The sequence below is a fragment of the Balaenoptera ricei genome, chromosome 20, assembly GCF_028023285.1.
Source record: "Balaenoptera ricei isolate mBalRic1 chromosome 20, mBalRic1.hap2, whole genome shotgun sequence".
NCBI lineage: Eukaryota > Metazoa > Chordata > Mammalia > Artiodactyla > Balaenopteridae > Balaenoptera > Balaenoptera ricei.
Genome location: NC_082658.1, coordinates 6,790,924 through 6,811,165, shown reverse-complemented (window position 1 = coordinate 6,811,165; position 20,242 = coordinate 6,790,924). Strand labels below are relative to the sequence as shown.

Sequence of the window (20,242 nt, the reverse complement as noted above, 5' to 3'; positions counted from 1 at the left end):
GACAATTTCTTAAGCTGGATGGGGGGCATACAGGTGTGCATTTTATTATTATTCTTTATCATGTACTTCTAGGTTATATATACTCTTTGTATGAAATATTTAATACTCTATTTTTGTAGGTTGCAGAAAATTTCATCTGGAAGCTGCCTTAATTGAAGCAGGGGGCTCCGTGGAGGCTGGCTCTATCAGCCCTTCCCTCTAAGGCCTAGAGATGACCCCTGAGAGGGCCAGGACCTCAGGTGGGAGCTGTGAGGTCTGGTTCCCTCACTGGGTCTGGTTTCCTCCTTCTGCAGGTGGGAACCCTCAGACCCAGGGGAATGGCAGAAATGGGTCTAGACTCCACCCTTGTAACTTCCTGCTGGCTTTCCCCTCATATACTGCCTCTCTTCATTCAAGTTTCCTTCTAGTCTTTTCCCCTCTTAATGACCTAAGCCTAAGTGATACTTTCCTCTTAACCTGATTTTCCATATTCACTCATTTTTCAGGATTTGTTCTTGAAGACTGACTTTTTATTTTGGCAGATGGTGGGAAAGGAGGTGAGAAGGAGGTGATGGAAAGGGTGTGGGGAGAGGGTTTGGGGGCCACTCCTGGGTTCGGCCTGCTTGCTTGGTTGTCTGGCAGCCACGTGGGTGGTTCTTAGGTGGCGTGTGGTTAAGAGAGGCTTCCTGGTGTTGCTGGGTCAGATGGCAGCGGAGGGCCCCAGGAGGCGCTAAAACTGCAAACAGATTCCATCCAGACTCCATGTCCCTAAGGGGCCTGGAACCCTGACAGGTTCAGTGAGGGCGACTCTTCACTTGGCTGAACAGTAAGGGAGAAATCGTTTCCGATTCTCAGGGGTCAGAGTCACGGAGGCAGAGTTACTACAGGATCTGGCTCTGGAACAGCTCAGACCGGGAGCAGTGAACACTTGGCACACGTGCCCGCCCTCTGCCTTCCCTTCACTGATCACTAACCAGTGACAGCCTGCTGACCTAGTGAGTCCGGGCTCAGCCTTCAACTCCTGTCAACTCACTGTTCCAGGCACACTTCCAGGGGACTGGAGGGGACCTAAGTTGATTTCCCATCCTGGAAATGCAATCACCCACCAGACGTTAGGTTTCAGCCTCTAGAGGTCCTCCGCTTCAGAAGAGACTCTGGAGCTCCCCTCCTCCCCCTCCTCCCCCTGCCCCTCCTCCAATCCTCACTCCCCCCTCCTTCCCCCTCCCTCTTTCTCCCCCTCCTGATCTCCCTCCAACTCCCCCCTCCCTTTCCCCTCCCCCTTCCTCCTCCTCTCCCTCCCCCTGCTCCTCCTCCTGGGCGCCCCCCCGCCTCCTCCTCTAAAGTCCGCTAGGGGGCGCGCTCTCCCGTTCCCCCTCTCCCGGGTGCGGGTGAGTCAGAACTCGAATGCACCGTCCACGCGGCGGAGCTTCTGCGGGCTGGGTCACGGAGTATTGCTTCCCCTGCCGTCAGTCATCCTGGAGTTTCGGTTCTCGAAAATGCAGCTGAATCAAGAAAAATGAGAGCCATTACTTCGTCTCCTGACTTCCAGGATTCTGGCCTAACCCGGGACACACACCAGGCTCGGACATGTGGCTTTGACTCCCGGCGTCCGCAGCCCTGGATTTACGGGGAGAGTAAGGAGTCTGTCCCAGGGCTCTTTTAGCCAGTTTCCCCCACAGACGGCGGTTTGGAGCTGGTGGGCCAGGCTTTCTGGGCCCCTCTGTGGGCTTCCGAGAGGGAACGGTGGTCTCCAACATCCTGGGGACGCGCGGGCTCTGCGTCTGGACGCCAGGGCCCGTGTGGCCGACCCTCTGGAGGCTGACGCTTGGCTGGTGGAAGGAGGTGATGAGAGAGACTCGGAGAATGGGGGATGGGGGACGGGGCGGGGGTGGAACTGTCTGGCATTTGAAAGGGTTTTCAGTGGGATCGGAGATTTCAACCTGGAGAGGTTTAGAATGGCGTTTCAGATGGTGGTGGACCTCCCAGGAAGACCCAGGAATGTGAGATGGTGACATATCTGGGCTAAGAAGTGGACTTACCAGGACAGAGTCATATGGGCTTGGGTGGGTAAAGAGAGAGGCCGGGGGAGTTGGGAGGCTGGGAGGTGGTGGAAGGTTCCAGGAACAGGCTTCTGCTGGTGAAAGGGTCAGTGGGAGGGAGACTGGGACAGACCCAGGAAGACGGCCACGTCCTGTCACAAGGGACTGGACCGCCCGCATCTGCCTCTTACCAGCTGTGAGTTCCTGGGCAGGTCATAAAGCTCTCTGTGCCTCAGTTTCCAGATCTGAAAAACGGGGATAGTACCTACTTTCTTTGACTGGCATAGGGGATTATATGAGGTAATACATTTAAAAGATTTTAAGTTGTCGTTGGCACAAAGTAAACACAGCGGTTGTTAGCAATTTTATGTCTCCAGCCATGACTGGTGGACCCCGGGCCTGAACCCAAGTGGCACATGTCACGCCACCCTGATATGCTGTTCTTTTTTTTTAAATTAATTAATTAATTTTTATTTTTGGCTGTGTTGGGTCTTCGTTTCTGTGCGAGGGCTTTCTCTAATTGCAGCGAGTGGGGGCCACTCTTCATCGCGGTGCGCGGGCCTCTCACTATCGCGGCCTCTCTTGTAGCGGAGCACAGGCTCCAGACGCGCAGGCTCAGTAATTGTGGCTCACGGGCCCAGTTGCTCCGCGGCATGTGGGATCTTCCCAGACCAGGGCTCGAACCCGTGTGCCCTGCATTGGCAGACAGATTCTCAACCACTGCGCCAGCAGGGAAGCCCTGATATGCTGTTCTTTGATATCGTGACTGGGTACAGAGCAGACACAGGATGACTGCTTCTAGCAGAGCCCCGAGAGAAAAAAGAAGGCTGGACTTAGCAAATTGTAGAATTGTGTATATGTTCGTGTGTGTGTGTGCGCTTTTTTCTTTGTTCTGGTATTCGTTCATTCATTCATTCACCAAAATTGTATAGAGCATCTGTTATGGGCACTGGGTGTTGGAGATGCCGTGGTGAGCAAAGAAACCCCATTCCTGCCTCTTTGAGGCTCACAGCCCAGTAGGGGGAATCAGACATTAATCAAATGTGCACAAATAAACGTCCAGTTACAACTGCCATAGATGAAGGAGGTGCTCTGGGAACTTACAAGCAGGAGCATTGGTGTATCTGGGGTCCAGTGACTTCTCGGCCCCTCTGTGGCCCACCCCCGTCCACCATCACCTCACACCTGGAATGCTACAATTGCCTCTTCATGGTCTCCCCTCTTCCACCCCTGCCTCTACCATTTGTTTTTCCTCACAGCAGCCAGTGTGATCCTTACAAAGTCAGATCATGTCATTCTCCAGTGACTCCCTAAATCATTCAGAGAAAAACCCACACTCCCCACGAAGGCCTACAGGTCCTTAAATGATGGCTCTCCATTTGCTGTCTGATCTCATCTCCTTCCACTCCTGCCCTCACTTCCTCTCTTTCAGCCTCTTTGCTCCTGTCTCAGGACCTTTGCACTTGCTGTGCTCACTGCCTTGGATCCTTTACCCCCAGCTCTTAGCACGACTCCTTCACTTCTTTCAGGTCTCTGCTAAAATATCACCTTATCATCGAGAACTTCCTAACGTATAACCACACTTGTGTCCCCTTGACACCCTCGGCTCTCTTTTTCTTCAGGGCACTTGTGACCACCTGGCATATTTTATGTTTGTCTCCCCTCCCCCTCCCACCAGGAGAATGTAAGCTTCTTGAGAATGGGAACTTGATTTGTTTTGTTCATTGATCCCAGCGCCTAGCACAGTGCCTGGCATGTAATGCATGTTCAATAAATATTTGTTGAATGAATGAATGACTGTTTAAGATCTGAAGGAAGAGTATGGGTTAACCAAGCAAAGGGAAAAAAGGAGCATCTTAGGCCCAGGAAACAGCACATGAAAAGTTCCAGTAGCCAAGGGGATGTGCACTCTATGAGGAATTGAAACCCTGTGGTTGTCACTTGGGGAAGGAAGAGGAGGTTGCTGTGGACCAAGGCCTGGGGAGTTGGCAGGGTCCAAACTGAGGTCTGGTGGAGGAGTTTGGCCTTTATCCTAAAAGCCTTGGGAGGCTGTTGAATGTTTTACAGAGTAGTAACAAGGTCGGATTTGTTTTTCAAAAAGCGTATTCTGGCTGCAGGGTGGTGAATAACCAAGAGTGGACGTGGGAAGACCAGCTTGGAGGCTATTGAGAGTTGATATGATGGTAGCTTGTGCTAAATTGGCAGGGATGGAGATAGAGAGATGGACAAACTTGAGAGCCTTTAGGAGGCAGCATTGAATGGAATACAAGCAGGACAGGATGTAGGGGTGAAGACACAGATGGGTCAGGGATGACAACTAGGAAACGGTGGAAGAGGGTGAGCCTCCCTTTTCAGAGGGGCATAATCACGAGTTTAGTTTTGGACTTGTTGAGTTGGATGCATCTTTGAGACAGTCCAAGGGGAGAGATCAAGGGCATGACTGGTATAGAGGTCTCAGGTTGGAAGGAAGTTAGGAATACAGATTGTGAGATATCCAGGGATCTGCTCATAATTGAGGTCCTGGGGGGGTCCCTGGGGGTTCTTATGTTGAAGTCTGTAATCCATTTTGAGTTAATTTTTTGTGAATTATGTAAGATAGGGATCCAGTTTTATTTATCTGCATGTGGTTTTCCAGTTTTCCCAAAATCATTTGTTGAAGAGACTATCCTTTCCCCATTGAGTGCTCTTGGCTCCCTTGTCAAATATTAGTTGACTCTATATGCAGGGATTTATTTTGGGGCTCTCTATTTTGTTATGTTGGTCTTTGTGTCTGTTTTTATGCCAGTACCATACCGCTTTAATTACTATACCTTTGTATATAATAGTATTGAAATCAGGAAGTGTGAAGCCTCTGGCTTTGTTCTTCTCATGATTGCTTTGGCTATTCAAAGTCTTTTTTACAAATTTTAGGATTTTTTTTGATTTCTTCAAAAAATGCTATGGAATTCTAATAGGGATTGTAGTGAATCAATAGATGGCGCTAGGTAGTATGGGCATTTTAACAATATTAATTCTTCTGATCCATGAACATGGGATATTGTTCTATTTGTATCTTTTTCAGTTTCTCTCATCAAAGTGTTGTAGTTTTCATTGTACAGATTTTTTACTTATTTGGTAAAATTTATTTCTAAATATTTTTTGGGGGGCAATTTCGAATGAGATTGTTTTCTTTATTTCTCTTTCAGATATTTCATTGTTATTGTATAGAAACAAACTTTTCTGTATGTTAATTTTATATCCTGCAACTTTACTGAATTTGTTGATTAGTTCCAATAGTTTTTTGGTTGAGTCTTTAGGATTTTCTATATGTAAGATCATATCTTCTGCAAGTAGTGACAATTTTACTTCTTCCTTTTCTATTTGAATCCTTTTTGTTTATTTATCTTGCCTGATTGCTCTAGCTAGGTTTTCTAGTAAGTAGTATGTTGAATAAGAATGGTGAGAGTGAGCGTCCTTGTCTTGTTCCTGATCGTAGAGGAAAAGCTGTCAGAATTTCATCACTGAGTATAATGTTAGTTATAGGTTTGTTGTATATTATCTTTATTATGTTAAGGTATGTTTCTTCTATACCCAATTTGTTGAGGGTCTTTTTTTTTTTATATGAAGTTGTATTTTTTCAAGTGCTTTTTCTGCATCTATTGAGATAATTATAAGATTTTGATCTTTCATTCTGTTAATGAGTGGTGTATCACAGTTATTGATTTGTGTATGTTGAACTATCCTTGCGTCCCAGGGATAAATCCCATTTGATCATGGTGTATGATCCTTTTAATGTGCTATTGACTTTGATTTGCTAATAGTTTATTGAGAATCTGTGCATCCTTAAAGCTGAAGTGAGTGTCTTGTAGGCAGCATATAGTTGGGTCTTGTTTTCAGCCACCGTATGCCTTTTGATTGGAGAATTCAATCCATTTACATTTAGAGTAATTATTGATATGTAAGGACTTACTAATACCATCTTGTTAATTGCTTTCTGGCTTTTTTGTGCTTCCATTGTTCTATTTTCCTCTCTTTTTGCCTATCTTTGTGAATTGATGATTTTCCATGGTGGTATCCTCGACTTCCCTTCTCTTTATCTTTTCGGAATCTACTATAGTTTTTTGCTTTGTGGTTACCATGAGGCTTTCATAAAACACCTTATAGAGAAGACAGTCCATTTTAAGCTGATAGGACTTAACTTCAATCTCATACAAAAGCTCTGCCCTTTTACTCGCCTCGTTTATATCTTTGATGTCACACTTTACCTGTTTTTGTATTGTGTATTTGTTAACAAATTATAGTAGCTATAGTTATTTTTAATCCTCTTTTCCTTTAACATTTATATAACTATAGTTATATAACATTTATATAACAGTTATATAACTGTTTATAACTAAATATAACTATTTATATAACTATGGTTAAGTGGTTAGCATGCCATCATATTACAGATTTAGAGTTTTCTAAATCTGACTGTATATTTACCTTTACTAGTATACTTTCATATGTTTTCATGTTACTCATTAGAATCTTTTCATTTCAGCTTGAAGAACTCCTCTTGGCATTTCTCCTAAGGCAGATCTAGTGGTGATGGACTGCCTCAGGGTTTCTTTGAAGGAATGTCTTTATTTCTCCTTTATTTCTGAAGGCTAACTGCCAGATAGAATATTCTTGGCTGGCATTATTTTTCTATAAATTTATTTATTTAGTTTGGGCTGCGTTGGGTCTTTGTTGCTGCGTGCAGGCTTTTCTCTAGTTGTAGCCAGCAGGGGCTACTCTTCATTGCGGTGGCTTCTCTTGTTGCGGAGCACAGGCTCTAGGCACGTGGGCTTCAGTAGTTGTGGCTCGTGGGCTCTAGAGCGCAGGCTCAGTAGTTGTGGCACACGGGCTTAGTCGCTCTGCGGCATGTGGGATCTTTCCGGACCAGGGCTCGAACCCGTGTCCCCTGCATTGGCAGGCAGATTCTTAACCACTGCCCCATCAGGGAAGTCCCAGCTGGCAATATTTTTCTTTCAACACTTTGAATATGTCATTCCACTCTCTCCTGGCCTGTAGAGTTTCTGCTGAGAAATCCACTGATAGCCTAATGGAGCTTCCTTTGTAAGTTACAGTCTTTTTTACTCTTGCACTGTAAGATGTGCACACAGGCTTCTTGGTGGCGGCAGCAGCAGCCTTAGTGTCTCACGCCCGTCTCTGGTGTCCGCGCTGATAGCCACGGCTCGTGCCGTCTCTGGAGCTCGTTTAGGTGGTGCTCTTAATCCCCCCTCTTCGTGCACCCCGAAACAATGGTCTCTTGCCTCTTAGGCAGTTCCAGACATTTTCCCGGACTCCCTCCCGGCTAGCTGTGGTGCACTAGCCCCCTTCAGGCTGTGTTCACGCCGCCAACCCCAGTCCTCTCCCTGGGGTCTGACCTCCGAAGCCCGAGCCTCAGCTCCCTGCCCCGCCCGCCCCGGCGGGTGAGCAGACGAGCCTCTCGGGCTGGTGAGTGCTGGTCGGCACCGATCCTCCGTGCGGGAATCTCTCCGCTTTGCCCTCCGCACCCCTGTGGCTGCGCTCTCCTCCTCGGCTCCGAAGCTCCCCCCTCCGCCACCCGCAGTCTCCACCCGCGAAGGGCCTTCCTAGTGTGTGGAAACTTTTCCTCCTTCACAGCTCCCTCCCACTGGTGCAGGTCCTGTCCTTATTCTTTTGTCTCTGTTGTTTCTTTTTTCTTTTGCCCTACCCAGGTACGTGGGGAGTTTCTTGCCTTTTGGGAGGTCTGAGGTCTTCTGCCAGCGTTCAGTGGGTGTTCTGTAGGAGCTGTTCCACATGTAGATGTATTTCTGATGTATTTGTGGGGAGGAAGGTGATCTCCACGTCTTACTCCTCTGTCATCTTGAAGGTCCCCCAGATCCCTTTTTCTCCACTGAATTGTAAATTCCAGTTCCAAACTTCCTGGGAGAAGTGATTTTGTAAGATAAAAGCAAGTAAAGGTTAGGTATAAACAGAGCAGCACCCATGTATACCCTCTGGTGTCTTGTAAGGTTTTCATTAAACCTAATGGAAATGATTCAAGCAGCAGTTCAAAAATGAGTAAACTGATATGACTATTATCTCTTCTCTCAAACCATCTGTGCTCCAGGACAACACTCGCCTGCATAGTATTTTCAGTCTAATCATTTGCTTAGAGGCACTCAGAGCAATGGAAATAACTTAAATCAGACCCCCATTAAAAAATTGTTTAAATTTACTGAACTAAACACAAACCCATTCACAGAAACTCTGACCATATATAGAGCCAATAGACATTCAGTGTGACTGTTCATCATGAGTTTGAAATGCAACTGGAAGCATGTGGAACACTTGATCCAACAACTTCGAACAACATGTGTTTTAAAGCACACAGAGAACATTTGCAAAAACTGACTGTTAAAGAGACCAGCCATAAAATAGGTCACTGAAGTTTTCCAAAGATTGAAATCATTGAGTATGTTCTCTGAATGTAATTCAACTAAGTTAGAAATTAATAACAAAAACAGAACTGAAACATTTCTACATGCTCAGAAAATGTCTAAACAACAAACTATTGAAGAAAAAAATCACGATAAAAATTTTTAAAGATTTTTACTGAATGAAAAAAAGACTGTAAGTCAAAACTTTGGGGTTATACGTTTAAAAGTAAAGTAGTTGGGACTTCCCTGGTGGTGCCGTCGTTAAGAATTAGCCTGCTAATGCAGGAGACACGCGTTCCATCCCTGGTCCGGGAAGATCCCACATGCCAAGGAGCAACTAAGCCGGTGCACCACAACTACTGAGCCTGCGCTCTAGAGCCCATGAGCCACAACTACCAAAGCCCACACGATCTAGAGCTTGTGCTCTGCAACAAGAGAAGTCACCGCAATGAGAAGCCCACATACCACAGCAAAGAGTAGCCCCCGCTTGCTGCCACTAGAGAAAGCCTGCACGCAGCAACGAAGACCCAACACAGCCAAAAATAAATAAAAATAAAAATAATAAAAAAATAAAAGTAAAATAGTCTTATTCAAGCCTACAAAATTGTATTGTATATTTTTGAGTGTTTTCATGTTACCAATTAGCATCTTTTCATTTCTCCTTGAAGAATTCCTTTTCAGCATTTCTTATAAGACAGGTCTAGAGGTGATGCACTGCCTCAGCTTTTCTTTGTCTGGGAATGTCTTTATTTATCATCATTTCTGAAGGGTAATTTGCCAGATAGAATATTCTTGGCTGGCAATATTTTTTCTTTCAACACTTTGAATATGTCATTTCACTCTCTCCTGGCCAGTAGAGATTCTGCTGAGAAATCCACCGATAGCCTAATAGGGCTTCCTTCGTAGGTTACAATCTTTTTCACTCTTGCTGATCTTAGAATTCTCTCTTTGTCTTTGATTTTTGTCAGTTTCATTATATTGTGTCTTGAAAATGATCATTTTGCATTAATGGGATGATCTGTTAGCTTCATGAACTTGGATGTACAAAATTCTCACCAGGTCTGGGAAATTCTCAGCTATTGTTTCTTTAAATAAACTTTCTGCTCCGTCCTCCCTCTCTCCTTCTGGAACTCCGGTGACTCTGATATTGGTTCTTTTGGTGAAGTCCCATAGATCACACAGGTTTTCTCTGCTCTTTTTCATTTTGTTCCCCCTTAGTTCTCTTCTGCCTGGGATATTTCAAAGTTCCTACCCTCCAGTTCATTGATTCTATCTTCTGTTTGGTCTATTCTGTAGTTGATACTCTCTATTGCAATTTAAAATTTAATTCATTGACTTCTTCAGCTTCAGAATTTGTTCTTTTTCATGATTTCTATTTATTTATTAAATTTCTCATTTTGTTTGTGTGTTGTCTTCCTTACTTCATTGAATTGTCTTTCTGTGTTCTCTTGCAGCTCATTGATTTCCTCAAAAGAGGTATTTAAAATTCTTTATCCGTTAAATTGCAAAATTCCATTTTTGTGTTTGGTTACTGGAGGATCCTTGTTTGCTTTGGTGATGTCACATTTCCTTGATTTCTCATGTTCCTTGAAGTTTTGCATTGTTGTTTTCACATTGAAGTAGCATCACCTCCTCTAATCTTTACTAGCTGCCTTTAGGTTGGAGATATTTTTCTTTGGCCCTGCTTATATCTGGAACATTTTCCCGACCTTGTATGGATATACCCACTCCACGTTTCTTGCTCCCTCTTGAGGCAAATCTCTCAAGCTTGAACAGGCATACCTCAGAGTTATTGCAGGTTCAATAAAGCAAATATTATGTTTATACTCTACTATAGTCTATTAAGTGTGCAACTGCTCTATGTCTAAAAAAAACAACATACATACCTTAATTACAAAATGCTTTATTGCTAAAAAATGCTAACCATCATCTGAGCCTTCAGCGAACTTTAAAGTTTTTGTTAGTGGACGGTCTTGCCTTGTTGTTGATGGCTGCTGACTGATTAAGGTGGTGGTTGCTGAAGGTGAGTGTCTGTGGCAATATCTTAAAATAAGACAACAATGAAGTTTGCCATATCGATTGACACTTCCTTTCATGAACAATTTCTCTGTAGCATTCAGTGCCATTTGATAGCATTTTATATACTGTATATATGTATATACATCTTATAAATGTGGATTATACATATATATATTCTAAAATACTCTGCTGGCTTTGATTTTGATTGAGTTAAGTCATAAATTTATTTGGGAGAAAGGAGAATGCATACATGTATATATAATCTAGAGATTTGAATAAATGAAGAGAAAATTTCTAATATCTTAAAGATGAGCAATGAGGAAGGATTACCTGCCAGATAGTAGAGCAGTACCAGGTCATAATAAAGAAACCAGCTTGTAAATCTAACAAGACTAGATAAACATATCAATAGAACACAGTCAATAGCCTAAAAACAGACCTAGTCTACTCAAGAAATTCACATATGGCATAGAAAACTAAAAAGATAAGCAGGGAAGGGAAGGGTTAGGGCATAACCCTATGGTGTCACCCCTCAGTGTGCTCCATTTAAGTAAATTCAGGGAGATTAGGATATCAAATAATTTTTTAAACAGAAAATGGAAGTGAATCTCTATAAAATTCCTGGATGACAGGGAGCACTTTCGAAACTTGAAATTAACGGTCGACAAGAAAGAGTCAGTAGTGAATTCAACTGCATGCAAATATAGCACTTGGACGTACCAATAAACAAAGACTGAAAGGACAAAGAACAGAATGAGAGAAATATTTAGAACAAATAACATAGAAAAGGATTAATAACATTTCTCTTGATTAAGAGTGTATAGAAGAAAAAACATTAAGACCCCATTTGGAAAATTGATGAAAGAGGCAAGTCACGAAGAGGAAATTCAGTGGATAATAAAATACAAATGTTTAATTTAAATAACTTAGCAAATAAATGTGGAAGACAGTGCCATTTTTTACATATCAAACCAACCGAGTTTTGATGACTCATGTGTTACTGAGGGGACAAGGGGGTCCAGGCACTGTGAGAAGCTGCTGGAAGGAATGTAACAGGCTCAACCATACAGAAAATAATAAGGCAGTTGTATGTATCAGACATAGTTATGCCGAGACTTCCCTGGTGGTCCAGTGGTTAAGAATCCGCCTTCCAACGCAGGGTACTCAAGTTTGATCCCTGGTCGGGGAACTAAGATCCCACATGCCGCGTGGCAAATAAGCCCACGCGCCACAACTAGAGGGAAGCCCGCAAGCTACAACGAAGAGCCCACATGCCCCAACTAAGACCTGACACAGCCAAAAATAATAAAATAAAATAAATAAATAAAATTTAAAAAAAAAGAAAAGGGACTTCCCTGGTGGCGCAGTGGTTAGGAATCCGCCTGCCAATGCAGGGGACACGGGTTCGAGCCCTGGTCTGGGAAGATTCCACATGCCGCGGAGCATCTAAGCCCGTGCACCACAGGTACTGAGCCTGAACTCTAGAGCCCACAAGCCACAACTACTGAGCCCGTGAGCCATAACTACTGAAGCCCATGTGCCACAACTACTGAAGCCTGTGCACCTAGAGCCCGTGCTCCACAACAAGAGAAGCCACCTCAATGAGAAGCCTGCACACCGCAATGAAGAGTAGCCCCAGTTCGCCACAACTAGAGAAAGGCCACACGCAACAATGAAGACCCAAAGCAGCCAAAAATACATAAATAAATAAATTAATTAATTTTTAAAAATACATTAAAATAAAACTCAGTGTTGGGGGCTGGGGAGGGAGGAAGTTTAGAAAGACACGTGGAATGTTTGCCAGGCCCAAAGGACCAATGTCATGACCTGACTTCACTTTATTTTATTTATTTATTTTTTTCTGGCTGTGCTGAGCAGCTTGTGGGGATATTAGTTCCTTGACCAGGGATCGAACCTGGGCCTCCTGCAGTGGAAGCTCGGAGTCCTAACCACTGGACCGCCAGGGGATTCCCGACTTCACTTTAATAAGCCAAACAAACCCTCTAAACCAGAGGTTCTCAACCAAGGACAAGACAACAAGGGGCCATCTGTCAGTGTCTGAGACGATTTTGGTTGTCATGACAGGTGTGTCTTTGGGCTGGGGGCTGCTGCTGGCATCTACCAGGTAGAGGCCAGGGATTCTGCTACACATCCTACAATGTACTGTAAGTCCCCTACATACGAACGAGTTCCGTTCCGAGAGCACGTTCTTAAGTCCACTTTGTTCGTAAGTCCAACAAATTCAGCCTAGGTACCCAACTAACGCAATCGGCTATATAGTACTGTACTGTAATAGGTTTATAATACTTCTCACACAAATAATACAAACACAAAAAATAAAGCATTTTTCATCTTACAGTACAGTATCTTGAAAAGTACAGTAGTACTGTACAACAGCTGGCATCCAAGGGCTAGCACTGAGTGAACAGGCAAGAAGAGTTACCGACTGGAGGAGGGAGAGGAGGTGGGAGATGGCAGAGCTGAAGGATCGTCAGCAATAGGAGACGGAGGGCAAGCTGCAATTTCACTCACGCCTGACGTTGACGGCACAGGTTCTGGTTCCTTGCTGGATGCAATTCTACCTACCCTCTTGATCTCATTTCAGCATCACCCCTGTATGTCCTCACTAAATCGCTGTCCTGAGCCTGAAGCAAGCAGCAAGGAGAAGAGCCCCCTGAGGGAGGTCAGGAAGAGTCACCCACACTGTGAGCAGACGGTCAGGGGAGGAAAGGAAACTCACATCATAGGTCAGTAATAACGTTTTGTAACACACGTACGCGCCACATCCTAACAGCTCAAACCCCACTTTTACCCATCCATGCCACCTGTCCTTCCCAACACTTCACAGGTGAAGGAGTTCAGCTCAAAGAATAGACTCAGGGAATGTTACTCAGCCCTAAATAAAGAATGAAATGATGCCATTTGCAGCAACATGGATGGACCCAGACATTATCATACTAAGTGATGTAAGTCAGACAGATTAAGACAAATATATCACTTACATGTGGAGTCTCTAAAAATAATACAAATGAACTTATTTACAAAACAGGAACAGACTCACAGACATAGAAAACAAACTTATGGTTGCCAAAGGGGAAAGGTGGGGGAGGGATAAATGAGGAGTTTGGGATTAACAGATATACACTACTATATATAAAATAGCTAAATAACAAGATCCTACTGTATAGCACAGGGAACTATATTCAGTGCCCTGTAATAACTTAAAAGGAAAAAAATCTGAAAAAAAGAATATATATGTGTGTATAAAAAAACTGAATCACTTTGTTGTACACCAGAAACTAACACAACATTGTAAATCAACTATATTTCAATTAAAAAAAAAAAAAAGGATAGACTCAGGTCTACTTAGAGGTCTATTTAGAGCCTGGTCCAGAATCCAGGCTCTGTGCAAACAGTGCAGACTCGGGTGCATCCCTTCACCTCCTTGGGCCTCAGTTTTTACATCTGTGAAATGGATGATGCGTGACCTGTTCCACCCCTGCCAGCCCCTACTTCCCATGATTCTGAGCCACGACAGGATGCCCATTTCCTGGTACCTGGTCAAGGCCTCTTTAATCACTGACCAGGCTGTACTGCTCTGCCGGCGGAGAATTTGAAATTGGAGGACTTGCTACCTCAGATATCTGTGGGTAGAGAGTGGCTCCTTCTGAAGTCAACCCCCTAAAGCTGTGTCCCCAGCAAGAAAGATGCTTCAGTGACAAAGGTGGGGGCAGGTGTTTGTCCCTAAGCCAGAGTCCCAGGAAGGCAGGATGTCCTGCTATTTGCACACCTTCCTGGCCAGTTTCCACCAGGAGCTCCTGATGTAGACTTCGGACTGTTCCCTTGGGCACGTGGACTTGGGTTGTGCTCCCTGCGTGCGTGGGTCTGAGGCTTGCATTCTCCAGGCTGTTCCAGAGCACCGAGCATCTCTGCTTGTGTGGGCAGATTCCACACACTGGGTGGATGGGATCCCGTGGGCTGAGCAGTGAGGGTCACTCGAACCACGTGGAAGGCTTCTGGGCAACAGGGGTGTCAGGGCAACCTGGGACTCCAGCTGAAATGTGCCTCAGGCTGGAAGTGATGCGAGGCTGTGTGTCCCTCAGGGACTTCACGGGGATGCACATTCACAGTGACTGCGACAATTACCCACACTTACTAACATGGCTTAGCACTTGGTGGCACCTGACCTGGGGTCCAGGTGAAAGTGGCGGTTTCCCAGGTTCTGGGGTGAGAAGACTCTCGCTCCCTCCTTCTCGAGGATTTTGGACCGCGGTCTGGATCCCTGGCCTCTCCCTCCAGAGTCTTTTCCCTCCATTCCCACTGCTGGCTGCATCACAGTAGGTGAGAGAGGCTTCCTATTAGAAGCCTTACACCTTTTCAAGAGGAAAGTCACAAAGTCCAGGGGCATCCCCTCCGCTACCCCAGCTGGTCCTGAGTCTCGTCTAGGGCTTTGTCCAAACCCCTCCTGCCCCAGAGGCTCCCGTCTCCTCAGAGGAACAAAGTCTGCTAAAGTTGCAGATCCAAGTAAATAGCTCCCACCCGCACAGGTGGGATGTAGGTGATTTGACAGGTGGGCGGGAGAGTTGCTGGGGTCTGGGATTTCTCCGGGGCCCCCCTGACAGCACCCAGCAGAAGCAGCTGCCTCCCCGTGAGGACATACCCTCGGGGCCCCACTCCTGTGTGTGACCTCACCCTTAAAGACCCTTCACATCCAATTAGAGCAGCAGGAATGCAAATAGCTCAGACCTGGGACCCATCCCAGGTGGTGGGACCCTTCATGACTTGCTATCACTTGTAAAACAAAGAGCAGTGGTCAAAAAATCAAGGCAGGAAGGAAAGGCTGTGGACTTCTGAGCCAAACAGGAGAGGTTTCAAATACTGGGTAAGTCGCTTGACTTACTCCCTAAGATTCCAACGGAGCACAGCAGAGCCTTGTACAACGCATGGGAAAGGAAAGATTTTTCAATAAATGGCATTGACGTAACTGGCTGAATCTTAGAAAAAACGAAGTTCTGGGGCTTCCCTGGTGGCGCAGTGGTTGAGAATCTGCCTGCTAATGCAGGGGACACGGGTTCGAGCCCTGGTCTGGGAAGATCCCACATGCCGCGGAGCAACTAGGCCCGTGAGCCACAACTACTGAGCCTGCGCGTCTGGAGCCTGTGCTCCACAACAAGAGAGGCCGCGATAGTGAGAGGCCCGCGCACCGCGATGAAGAGTGGCCCCCGCTTGCCGCAACTAGAGAAAGCCCTCGCATAGAAACGAAGACCCAACACAGCCAAAAATAAATAATAAATAAATAATAAATTTAAAAAAAACCCAAAAAACGAAGTTCTATCCGTATGTCACTCTCTAAGCCAAAATAATTTACAGATGGATGAAAGATTTAAATACAAAATGAAACTAGGGAATTCCCTGGTGGTCCAGTGGTTAGGACTCCGCACTCTCACTGCCGAGGGCCTGGGTTCAATCCCTGTTCGGGGAACTAAGATCCCACAAGCCACGAGGTGTGGCCAAAAAAATAAAATAATAAAATAAAATGAAACTAAAACTTTTAGAACAATGGGTGAATCTATTAGAATCTTGAAATGGGAAAGATCTAAGGACCTGGACCCCGTGAGCCATAAAGCAAAAGATGGAGGAATCTGACCTCATAAAAACATAAAGCTGCACTGGGTGAAAATACCCCAAACAAATTCAGAATGAAATGGCAAACTGGGGAGGAAACTTTGCAGGCATTTGACAAGGAGCTGTCATTTACAAAGCGCTCATGTAGGAACTCAATAAGAAAATGGTGAACAACTCGATGGCCAAGTGGTCAAATGGGTAGTCCACAGGAAAAGAACTTAAAATGGTAAATAAACGTGAAAATGGGTTCAACCTCACTCACGAAGGGATGCAAATTGATACTATTTTCTCCAATCACACTGAAAATAAAATAGAGGTCTGAAAATATCCAAGATTGGCAAGAGTGAAGGGAAATGGGCTCTCGGGTATTCTTGACAAGAAAGTAAGAGAGCAAGGCCTTTTTGAAGGGAAACTTGTCAATATCTATCAATCCCTTCCACCGAGGGGACTTTTTCTGACAGCTACAGTCACAGATATACACCCTGACACATGTACATAAACGTGGTTTGTGATGGCCAAGGATGGATGTATGGATTTTTGATCCTCTCTCTCTCTCACACACACACAAACACACACACACACACATCTTCCAAGGTGTCCCTAAGATGCTGAGTGGCCGGCTCTGGTCTTAGTGAAGATGACGCTGTGTCAGCTTCATTTGTGACATGAATGGAAAGAGCCCCCAAAGCCCCAGAGCTCTTTCTCTGACATTTGTAGAGAATTTTATGCAGACCTTTCTCCTGACCCCATATCCTTTTGATCAGCAGACAGCCCATGAGTTTGATCATCTGACAAGTTTAGGACATGTCTGACCCTCTCACCGACCGGTCCCACACTGTGAGGACAGCGCCGCCTCTGCGGAAGTGAAGAGCAGCTTGGCCGATCGATGTTCTGCAGGTGACTTTTTTATTGAAGTATAGTGGATGTACAATATTATAGAAGTTACAGGTGTACAATATAGTGATTCACAAGTTTTAAAGGTTAAACTCCATTTACAGCTATTATAAAATAGTGGCTATATTCCCTGTGCTGTACTATATATCCTTGTAGCTTATTTATTTTACACATAGTAGTTTGGACCTCTTAATCCCCTGCCCCTTTCTTGCCCCTCCCCCCTTCCCCATTCCCCACTGGTAACCACTACTTTGTTCTCTGTATCTGTGAGTCTCACTGATGACTTTCACCTTGAATTCAGTGCATTGAGTGTTAGGTGATCAGAGACCCTTGTCAATCCAAGGTTTTGTTTTTTTTTTTTAATTTTTCATTTAATAAATTTTTTTTTTTAACTTTGGGTTTGTTTATTTATTTATTTATTTATTTATTTATTTATTTATTTATTTATGGCTGTGTCGGGTCTTCGTTTCTGTGCGAGGGCTTTCTCCAGTTGCGGCAAGCGGGGGCCACTCTTCATCGCGGTGCGCGGGCCTCTCACTATCGCGGCCTCTCTTGTTGTGGAGCACAGGCTCCAGACGCGCAGGCTCAGTAGTTGTGGCTCACGGGCCCAGTTGCTCCGCGGCATGTGGGATCCTCCCAGACCAGGGCTCGAACCCGTGTCCCCTGCATTGGCAGGCGGATTCTTAACCACTGCACCACCAGGGAAGCACCCCCTGCTCCTTCTTTATAACCTGTCATCTCTCCTCTTCACTTGCCTTCCAGATTCATCCACCTGCGCACACTAACTCATCGATACCAACATGGAGCTTTACTTATTGAACAGTTACATGTCTGGCTGGTACAGCCACCATCCTTACAGTTTGTTTTCGTTATGTGACGATTAAATACACGTTATTACAGCTTGCATTAGGCAGCTGAGGTCGACTGGGTCATTTCATCACTGAAATCAACCAACACGTGCTGTTGAGTTTTACTTGTAGAGGGCAACTAGGTATCCTCCCTCTTATAACTATTAAAATAAAGGTCGTGGTGCCTTATAGACTTCTTAACAATTACCGATAAAGAGAGAGGGAGGGAGGGAGGAAAGAAGGAAGGAGAGAAGGTGGGAGGAAGGGAAGGAGGGAGGGAGGAGGGAAGGAAGAGAGAGAGAAGGAAAGAAAGGAAGGAAGGAAGGAGGAGGGAGGGTGGGAGGAAGGTAATTCACATATACAGACAATATTTTTTGATTCAAGGCCTCTATTCGGTGCATCCCCATGACTCTCAACAATCCTGAAAACACTGTCCTGCCCTTTTTACGCTTTTCCTCCAGACACACGGGAACCCAGGGTTTGCCCTTGGCCTGGGTTTTAGGAAGTGTTGTGGGTTCATTTGCCCCAGGTGGCCCAGATTTTCAGCCCATAAGGAAAGGGGAAGAGTCCTGAGGGTCAAATTCAAAAGATCTGGGAAGAGTGTTACATCAAAGAATTGGCAACAGATAACTTGCAGACCCCAAGAATCCAGGTCAAGGGCACCTGGAAGGATTCTCAGAGGCAACAAACAGCATGGACGGCAGGGGGCGCAGAGTGGAAAGGGCCTTTTAAGAAGAGCTTGCTTCTGAGTCTGGCAAGGTAGAAAACACGGAGGGGCCACTAGTGGTCACTGGATGAGAAAACAGAGACTCAATGGCCTCAGATGACAGCCCCAGACCCTAGAGCTGGTAAGGGCAGACGTGAGATTTAAGACCTGCTCTGTCTGACCCCAAATCCATTACATCAGTCACAGGTGGTATGACTGCCCTTCCCGTTGACATGCTGAAGTCAGGCTGGGAAAATCCAGGAATTGGAAAAAGGCAATTGGGCACCAAACAAGTGAAGTCAAGGTTGAGGAGGAATTTTTTCGTTCAGCACAATGACATCCAAGGGGTGGGAATTGCAAAGGGGGAATTGAAAAGCTGAGCAGGAGTTTTCCTGTCTTTCCCCCTGTTTCAGGCCCTTCCCCCTCTCAGCTGCATTGACCCGGGAAACACAGAATTCCTTCTGCATTGACAGACCAGCTGGAGCAACTGAGATGGGCTTGGGATCCAGGATGTGTGATTCCAGACATGGCCACAAGGTGGAGACACATGGTTGTCAATCCCTATGTCTTGTTCCAAGGCTGAGCCTTATTGAGGGTTTACGCAACAGTACATTTGCTGGGGAGTAAGGTTTAAAAACAAACATAGTTTTGTAGTCATTTTCTTAACCCTGAGTAAGGCAGCCCTGGGTCGTTTTTCTAAAGGACTCGGGCTAATTTAGAAATACCTTCCAATTCCTTAGACCAGTTGTGAATACATGATTAACCTACATTATTTAATACTGCAAATATTTATCATGCTGGCGCCCTGTGCAAACACAGTGCTGTATTTTGAGAGGGAATCTGGACTGTAAAACAAAGGCAAGACACAACTGGGGGAGGGACTTCCCTGGTGGTCCTGGTGGTCGCACTCCCAATGCAGGGGGCCTGGGTTCCTTCCCTGGTTGGGGAACTAGATCCCACATGCTACAACGAAGAGCCTGCGTGCTGCAACTAAGACCTGGCGCAGCCAATAAAAAAAAAAAATGACACAACTCAGGGAGGAATTTATCAGACACCACTGGAAGACATACCAGGAGGGCATCTAAGTGCAGCAGGCTTAGTCCAATAGAGATAGTATAAGCAATCTATTCATAGATGATTCAGAAAAAAATTATGTTTAGATATAAACAGAATAACAAAACAAATGTGGCAAAATGTTTTTTAAAAAAAGGTGAATCTGGATAAAGGATATATGAGAGTGCTTTTTACTGTTTTCAGAATTTTTCTGTAAATTTGAAATTGTTTTAAAATAATAAAAGGTTTTAGTTTTTAAGCACTAAGATCCCAGGAGTCCTGGACACAAGATTCAGATTTTCTGTTACCCATCTGAGTGGCATTTGTTGTTTCAGGTAACCTCTCTGGCCTGTGTCTCTTCTTCTGTAAAACAAAGAATCCAATTTGTTTTCACTGCTGTAGAGTGTTCCACTGTATGAATAAACCTCAGCTCACACATTCCCCTAGAAAGAAAGAAGGAAGGAAGGAAAGAAAGAAAGAAAGAAGGAAGGAAGAAAGAAAGGAAGGAAGGAAGGAAGAAAGAAAGAAAGATGGAGGGAGGGAGGAAGGAAGGAAAGAAGCAAGTGAAATTAATTTTAGTAATATATTTTATTTACAATATATCCAAAATATTATCATTTCAATATGTAATCACTGTGTTCAATTATTGATGAGATATTCTAAATCCTCTTA

The 20,242-nt window shown here is 44.9% G+C and overlaps 1 long non-coding RNA gene across 2 annotated transcripts; it reads left to right on the top strand.

Annotated features, from left to right (window-relative positions):
- Positions 1-1,377: 1,377 nt before the first annotated feature.
- On the top strand, positions 1,378-19,754 carry LOC132355180 (uncharacterized). 2 transcript variants are annotated; one of them, XR_009499557.1, is made up of 4 exons: positions 1,378-1,821; positions 13,050-13,191; positions 16,837-16,966; positions 18,931-19,754. It is a non-coding gene; the product is annotated as an uncharacterized LOC132355180 (long non-coding RNA). The 2 variants fall into 2 exon arrangements; XR_009499556.1 differs by lacking the exon at positions 18,931-19,754 and having other exon boundaries at positions 16,837-17,300.
- Positions 19,755-20,242: the final 488 nt, after the last annotated feature.